The sequence below is a fragment of the Lissotriton vulgaris genome, chromosome 6, assembly GCF_964263255.1.
Source record: "Lissotriton vulgaris chromosome 6, aLisVul1.2, whole genome shotgun sequence".
In the NCBI taxonomy this organism is placed as follows: domain Eukaryota; kingdom Metazoa; phylum Chordata; class Amphibia; order Caudata; family Salamandridae; genus Lissotriton; species Lissotriton vulgaris.
Window position 1 is genome coordinate 1,800,078,073 of NC_141694.1, and position 8,801 is coordinate 1,800,086,873.

Consider the following 8,801-nt stretch of genomic DNA (forward strand, 5'->3'; position numbering starts at 1 on the left):
GGACTGTGGGGCACTACTCTCACCTATCCCTACTTTAGCTTGGGTTACACCTAGTTTACCTACAGAGGTTACTAAACACTGGAGTATCCCCACCATGACCAACAGGGTCAGGGGGCCTTCGTTGTTTCCTTGGGTATAGTCCCCATGTCAAGGTTAGGGTTCCAACAAAGGCAACCACCCAAAGAAGCTACTGACAGCTATCAGTATCCAGAACCACACTATGCGCGCACCACTGACAGGTGGATGTGCTACTTGAGGGGAAACTGTAAAATCTTAAGGCCTCTCCAACTTCAGGTGGCAGACACATTTCTTTCACTCCTCCTTCTGTCAGTTCAGGGGAGACACCACGAGTCTGATCAGTAGCTTGACATTCCAGGACTGAGACACAGTCTCCACTGGGGTCAGCAGGGGCCTCAGCAGGTCCATTCTTGGGGTCCTCCCCTACCTGGGTAGGTTGTCCCTGGCTCGCTGGGTCTCCACTTAAGGGTGGCCTCCCCTTCCTACCTATACTTCTTATCTGTGACCTGCATTCCCTAATTTTAGGGACAAGACCTCCAGAATCCCTGGGGCTGGCGGCGTCCTGGGTGGCCACCCCCTCTGGGTCCAAACCAACCTCTAAGAGGTCATTACCTAAGAGACAATCTAGGAGAATATCAACATGCAGGATAATGGCGCTCCCTACCTCTATGTACACTAAGACCACAGGCGGTCAGTGACTTGCCCTAGGATTGCCTTCACCCTCACTACTGCTACTGGCAGGTACTAGTCTGGGGACACTAACCAAACCACCACTACAGTGTGACTCAGGGCAGTGGTTAGGTTCCAATTCACTGTGACCTGGTCTGGTAGAAGTGACTACTACCACTCTCAGGGATCACCAACGTACTATCTGGGCCCTTCTCCCATTTAAAAGCTACAAAGATTTCTTCATCTGAGGTCTCCTCACTAAAAAGCTACACTAGCCTCCTGAATGTCAACATTTCTCTTGAGGCATGCTGCATCACCCTTCCGGTGTCCTGGCTGCTGACAGTCAAAAACACAACCTTTTTTCCAAGAGTTTCTTCAATCATGTGTCCTCACTACTCTCCTTGCAAGAGGTGGGCTGGGTCTTGACTCCCTCATTGGGGTTCTGAGAGAGCCTCTTTGTTAAACTTACTGCCTCCTTCCTTTGCCTTCGGTGGGCCTAACCATCCCCTTCTTGCGATCACTGCCCTGGTTCTGAAGGTCAATGTGTGAGTATGTGCTCACACAGGAGGGTGGGGTTTAGATGTTCTGGAATTTGGCTGCGGTCTAGAATGTTCCGGTAGCAAGCATACCACCTCCAGAGATCCTGGGGTGATCAGGGTCCATCAACGCCCACAGCTTAGGCCAGGTGACCAACTGCCCCTGTGGGACCATTTGCTAGCTCCTTGGATGGCAGAGCAGGCAAAAATGCCCCAACTGTAGAGGCTACATGCGCAGGGCCGGAGCACAGCTGCGGCCACTATGGACAATTGCAGGACCCCTAGCCAAACGAGACCGCAGGGTATGGCATGCAGACGACAGTGCAAGTCTTGCTGATCCCACGGAGGTTGGCTGGGCCCCGGGAGTCACTGCCGATGGACGTCTGTGGATGGAAGAGGCACGCTTTCCAAAGCGAGCATGCAGTCTGGCCCGCATAGGCCACCCAGCTCTGACTGCAGACAATGAAGCTTTGGAGCACCCGCCAGGGTAGGAGATGCACTGGCGGTGCTTGCATCGAAAGTGGGCTGCCCCAGCTACCCAGAAAGATGAACAGGGGCATTCACTGCACTTGTAAACCCTAGAGAGTGCTTGACCCCACAGAAGAGAGCCCTAGCCACAGATTGACTGATTGGGGCACAAAAGCGGACCCTGGGGGTCCTAGAGGAGCACTCATACAACTGCATATCTCTCACCTGAAGGAAGGGAAGTGCCCCTCACTTCCCATTAATCCTTTCTTCTCGCACCCGAGGGGATGCTGCGGCCATCATTCCCAACTGGGAGCACGTAGAGCGTAAGTGGAGCAGCCCTCCGCTACGCAGAACTCTTCCCCAGTGACATTGCAGTTACTCAGCAAGGGGCCATACCAGGTCCATGAAGGACAATGTAGGGGGCTCCCAATCTAGCCAAGACCACCACCCGGCCCTACACAGATGAGGTACTGCAAACAAATGGCAGTGGGCAAGACCGATTAGAGGCCCCAGACAGGTTGGACCATATCCTGAAAGCCATCGAGGCCACTAGAGAGGTCCTGGAAACAAAGAAAGGCTATGCAGCAAATGACAAACATCTGAAGCTGGCAAATGGAGTGAAGTTCAGCGATACCACCTTAACTAGTGTTTGACCACTGGTGGACGATTTGAAATCCAAGTAGCAACCCTCACGGATAAAGTGACTTTCCTGGACAAGACAGCGGAGGACGCCGAGGTCAGGAACTCATGCAATAATATGCAGGTAGAGGACCTCCTTGATGGCATATAGGACAAAGACACAGTAACCTACCTGGAATGCTGGATACAAGACACAGTGCACCCCCCCCCCCGACCGCTCCCATTCTTCTGAGCTTGAGCGATCACATAGTGCTGGTGCAACCCCTTCAGCTAGAAGCTCCCTGAGGCCAGTGGTGGCCAGGCTATATTACAGGGACAGGGATGCCCTACTCCATTGGGCTTGTTCTATGGGTCTGCTGCAGGTTGAAAAAAGCCCAGTGTTCATATTCCACTACAACACCATGGTTGCGCAATAACGGCATGCCTCATTTTTGGAAGCCAAAAGAGCACTTAGAGACTTGTGTCTTTGCTATATGTTTTTGTTTTTGGCCCGACTTATCCCTTGCGTGCTGATGACGGCTCCCGTCCGTCATGCGTCACAGTGCTCCTGTGCTGATGACGGCCGGGAGCCGTCATGACCACGCCCCTGATCGGAATGTCCAGCTCAGGAGCGGAATTCCGGCCGCGGGCAAGGGGTTAAACTGACAGTGGAAGATTGCTCGCTCTTTTTGATGATCCTGTGGAAGGGCTGGAACTGGATTGAGCGTTATCGAGGAGACACAGAAGTGGATAGATGACACTGTCCACCTTGCCAACAAAGGCGCAGACATCATCGCATAGACAGACTTAGGAGGAGGCTGCAGAAAGCTATGGCTGTGGCGTCCCAAGATGGCAGTCTGCAGTCATCAGACTCTCCAAATGAGGAAAGAACAAGTAATGTGCCACTGCTAACGCGCTTTTTGCCAGTGACACGGGACGTTTGCAGTGCGTCTTTACCAGACAACACGTGGCCAGCCAAGAAACAATGTGCCCCTCACTAGCAACACTAGCACATATAAATACGTCTTTGCCCAACCATTAGTCATTTGCAGGCTACCCTTTTTGAATGACACAGACAAAAGCCAATTCAAAGCAGTGGGAGGAGTCAGACCCCACAAAGTACAAAAGATTGCCTGACAGTGCAAGCTCTGTCTAGGCTGTGCCTTAAAATGGCACTACCTCACCGGAGCGTCTAAAAAAGTTGTGCTCCGGTGGTGATGGGGGCTTGTAAATATGCCCCCAAATCTGGTAAAAAGGCCTGCAGCTCTTTAAAGACTTCCCTGTGTATAATGAGTGGCAGTACAGAAAAAAAAGAATTGGAACAGAGCAGCCCTATCATCTTAGATATAGCTATCCACCCCGTTGGGGATAAGGTCAGAGTGTTCGAGAAAGAGAATGACTTGCACATCACCACAACAAACTTGCCAATGGTGCCCGCCATAACAGAAACCTCGGTGCAGTACATTTGCTGGTTGTGGAGTTTGAAAAATTATATCTTTAACGTCTTCTAAAGAGGCTTTCCGGGTTCATACGTCATTCTAATCATCCACCAAGAAGTAACCTGCACCACTATAACCAATCCTCCCACTTTTAAGATAACTACCACCACTACCGTGTCAAGTGCTGCTAATGCTACTACTGAGACCACCATCACCAACATCACTCCTAATAACACTAGCACATCTACTACTACTGCCACCACTAACACAATGCACACTACTACGACAATCAGCACTACTAACACCACTAACCACCATCAGTACCTCCATGCTACCCCATCACTACAAGTGCCACCAAGATGACTGCTACCACTACTAACTCCCTTACTGTCACCACCAATACCTCTGCTATTAGCTGCATCTACACTACCACCACTATTGCACTCACCAGCACTGCTTTTACCAACTATCTCCATTTGAACAACCTCCATCATCTCTACTGCACAGCAATATATATCACCAATAAATCCTCTACTACCACGGTCAGTACTACTAGGACCACTACCGCAACCCCTTCTCCTACCATATACTACCACTATTGCAGCCATCGTCACTACTACTACCACCACCAACACTGCTACGACCGTTACTACCACCACCTTCATGATCTCATGTGAGTGCTTGACACTATTATGTTTACAAAAAAAACAGTAACGAAGGTTTGTGCGTGAGAGCCATATTGCTTGTGGTTTCAGTATACTGAAAAGAACCAGACCTACTGGATTTGCCTCTGCTTGTTATGTTTTGTGTTTCCAATACCAGAGAGGGAAAAAATGAAAGACAAGTTGGAAACAATGTGATTATCTAATTCTATGTCATCACTGACACCGTTCCATTCCTGGCATTTCATTCTACTGATCATTGTTTTCAGGTGGGCGCCTAATTAAATCAATAGAAGCAAATCAAGACTACAGTACCCAGAATGCACAATGCTGTTACATGGAGGCCCATTAATGGAACAGCATCAGTGATCAGCTGACATTGAGTGATGCGGCCATCATAGCGGGAGGAAAGTTCCCAGTGTGTCAGGGGCACTGCTTTTGTTCTACAAAATACAAGCCTTGCTTTCGAGTTTTGAAAATTAAAAAAATACTACCGGTCCCATGGCAGACTGGCCAGCATTCATTTTTTGTTGACATTGCTCCAGCCATAATAGCAAGGCCAATGTCAACAACAAGCATTTGCAATGCAATAGGACTTTACGCAAGTTTGAGCTATTGGCATTGTAAATAACAATGCATTTTATTTATATTTTTGGTTTTAAAAACATAAATAAAAGACATTGTCATTTACAATGTCAATGGCTTCAACTCGCGTAAATGAGAAACCTATTGCATTGCAAATGCTTGTTTCATCCCAGCTACTTGGCAGTGCCCTGCATGGGAATTCCAACCTGGAGAATGACAATGCTGTCCAGAACTGCTGATTCCTTCCTGACTTCAGTGACCTTGCATGGCCTCCACTTTTACCCTTACTTTATCAGTACAACAGAATCAGCACTTTGAGGTTCTTTTTTGCCCATATATTCTCATAGGGGACAGTTCCATGGATTTACAACACAGTCAGTAGATCAAGCCCATTACACTACAAGTCTTTGCTCATAGGCAGGGCGACTGGAATAACGCAATATTGTGGCCGCTGCTTTTTCTGAGTATTTACATATTTTCCACACTTGCCGCATGATTCAGATCTTCTGTATCAGTTGCAAACATTGATTCTAGCTCAGATGTATCAAAAGAGGCTTTATAAAGCATCAGCCGTGGTCCCCCGTGGTGACAGACGCTTTGCAAAGATTAACTGTCACCATTTTGTTGCTGACAGCTGTATTCAGGTGTTAGAGTGCGGCTAATGAGGAGAAACGTTTGGCCAGACAGTACCACTGTACAGTACGCTGCATCATTGCACCTCTTCTGTGTCTGAATACGTTTGTACCTCTCTAGTCCCAGCAGCACCTGTTCTGACCTGGGTTCCAGGCTCTACAGCAGCTTTCTGACCTGGTTGTCTGGCTCTAGAGTAGATCTGCTGGCCTGGTTCGCTGGATCAGATCAACTGACCTGGTTCTCTGGCTCTACAGCAGCTTGATGACCTGGTTCTCTGGCTTTACAGATGATCTGCTGACCTGGGTCATAGGCTCTACAATGGCTCTGCTGACCTAGTTTTCTGGCTCTAGAGCAGCTTTGCTGACCTGGTTCTATGGCTGTAGAGCAGCTCTGCTGACCTGGTACCATGGCACTACAACAGCTCTGCTGACCCAGTTCTCTAGCTCTAGAGCAGCTCTGCTTACCTGGTTCTCCGGCTTTAGAGCAGCTCTGCTGACCTGGTTCTCTGGATCTACAGCACCTCTGCCCACCTGGCTCTCTGGCTCTAAAACGGCTCTGCTGACTGGGTTCTCGGCTCGAGAGCAGCTCTGCTGGCCAGGTTCTCTGGCTCTAGAGCGACTCTGCTAACCTGATTTTCTGGGTCTCGAGTGGCTCGGCTGACCTAGTTCTCTTGCTTTAGAGCGGCTCTGCTGACCTTGTTCTATGGTTCTACAGCAGCTCTGCTGACCTGATTCTCAGACTCTACAGTCACTCTGCTGACCTAGTTCTCTCCCTCTAGAGCAGCTCGCCTGACCTGGTTCTCTGGGTCTAGAGCAGCTCTGCTGACCTGGTTCTCTGGGTCTAGAGCAGCTCTGCTGACCTGGTTCTCTGACTCTAGAGCAGCTATGCTGACCTGGTTCTCTGACTCTAGACCAGCTTTGCCTCGCTCATTCTCTGGCTCTAGAGCGGCTCTGATGACCGAGTTCTCTCCATCTAGAGCAGCTCTGCTGACCTGGTTCTCTGGCTCTACAGCAGTTCTGCTGACCTGGTTCTCTGGCTCTAAAGCGGCTCTGCTGACCGGGTTCTCTGGCTCTAAAGCGGCTCTGCTGACCTGGTTCTCTGGCTCTACAGCAGCTCTGCTGACCTGGTTCTCTCCCTCTACAGCAGCTCTGCTGACCTGGTTCTCTCCCTCTACAGCAGCTCTGCTGACCTGGTTCTCTGGGTCTAGAGCAGCTCTGCTGACCTGGTTCTCTGACTCTAGACCAGCTTTGCCTCCCTCGTTCTCTGGCTCTAGAGTGGCTCTGATGACCTGGTTCTCTCCATCTAGAGCAGCTCTGCTGACCTGGTTCTCTGGCTCTACAGCAGCTCTGCTGACCTGGTTCTCTGGCTCTAAAGCGGCTCTGCTGACCGGGTTCTCTGGCTCTAAAGCGGCTCTGCTGACCTGGTTCTCTGGCTCTACAGCAGCTCTGCTGACCTGGTTCTCTGGCTCTAGAGCGGATCTGCTGACCTGGTTCTCTGGCTCTAGAGCGGCTCTGCTGACCTGGTTCTATATAAACCCATTTACTGTCTGACTTGTACAAATGAAAACCTGGATTTGGGGCTTCCATGATTAAAATGTTTTTTTTAGGCAAAATGTGTATCTCACAAAACTCCCTCCTCTTCATTATGAGGTAAGAAAGCACTTTCAAATATCTGAGTTCAGAATACCATTCATTGATAGACTATAATGTTGCTCTAGGTAGAATAATGTGGGCCAGTTAGAGGGTTTACAGGACAACTCTCTTGTCTCTTAGTTCACTGATGGTTCGTGTTTAAAAGTTATCTCTAATGTGATGTATTAATGTCTACGATTCCACATGTTAAAGAAATACACCGTTTTTTATTTTTATTTGGACGATGCTTTATCATATTTTGTGATTTCTTGGTGTATGATTTACATTACAAACCTTTTCAGGGCTCGGCTCGTGCAAAGCTCAAAGAGCCGAGCCAGACCGTTGCCTCGGCTCAGGCATGGTCCCCATATTTTATTTATTTATTTATTTATTTATTCATGCGATTTTTCTATAGTGCAAACTTTACCCGAAGGTGTAAAAGCGCTTTACATAAGCACCAGTTGAAAAACATAAGGACTTAGGATTACATGTGTTACAAAAAGGATACACCCAGAAAAAATTGCAAATGTACAAGATGTAAAGTCACACAAGGCGGAGATACAAGTGGATATACTCTAAGAGTCACATAGGAATGGTAGATAGTATAAAGGTCTACTGCATATACTAGTGATTAGAGTTATCTCTATATACATAGGGAAGGGATACGAATGGATATACTCTATTATCATTCTATCTATACAATGTATTCTATCTATATAATGGATATACTCTATCTATTATTAATATTATATATACTCTTATATTATTGTGTTGGCTCTCACACAGACCTATTTCAGATAGGCAGGAAGAAGCGCAAGCTACCAATCATTGTCAGGTGAGTAAAAGCATGCACCAGGAAGGAAAGAAATCCTACCACCAACCTTACGTCCCTTAAAGAACAAATGAAAGTATCAAATGATTCCTCCGAGAGCATGCCCAAACAAACTGAGGGGAAAAACGGAAATGTGATCATTCTAACCTATTGTTGACATAAATTCACCTTCCTTTGGATTAGTTGCTTGCTCGGATCGGGGACTGCATATTTCTCAAGTTCACGACAGAGTGCCTCCTCTCCTCCAGATGTGCACCGCTAGCCCCTGAAGTGGGACCAGGGCCCGGCTGTAGTTTCACTTTCCATTATCCGAGAGGGAAACTTCCTCGGGTCACGTGACTCGGTCTTCGTGACGTCAGCACAGGGTGGCGAGGGCTGCTTCCGCCCCTCTGCGTCAGGCTCTCCTTGAGCGGAAGTGTGTGCTTACTTCCTCCCGGCGCGAGGTGGGGCTGGGCCGTCACCTCATAGCACCAGAAAGCTGTTTACTGGTTCCTTTGTCAAATTCCGAGTCAAACCTTAATCATGTCGACCTCAGTAAATGGGTAACCTTAGGTTAACTTTGCAGAATAATACGACTAGTAAGTAAAATATAAATTCTAATCATGCAGAACTTACAAGTTGTCTGTCTGTTAATGGGAGGCAGCCGCATTTATATATTTATATTATGCCTGTGTGTGACATTTTCACAAGTGGCACATATCTTTGCAAAG

General features: G+C 48.2%; 1 long non-coding RNA gene across 1 annotated transcript in view; it reads right to left on the bottom strand.

Annotated features, from left to right (window-relative positions):
* The window catches only part of LOC147709527 (uncharacterized), a 60,134-nt gene extending 51,647 nt beyond the window's left edge, over window positions 1-8,487 (bottom strand). The window contains exon 1 of the long non-coding RNA XR_015296700.1: window positions 8,260-8,487. This is a non-coding gene — a long non-coding RNA (uncharacterized LOC147709527). The remainder of the gene's footprint in view (window positions 1-8,259) is intronic.
* Window positions 8,488-8,801: the final 314 nt, after the last annotated feature.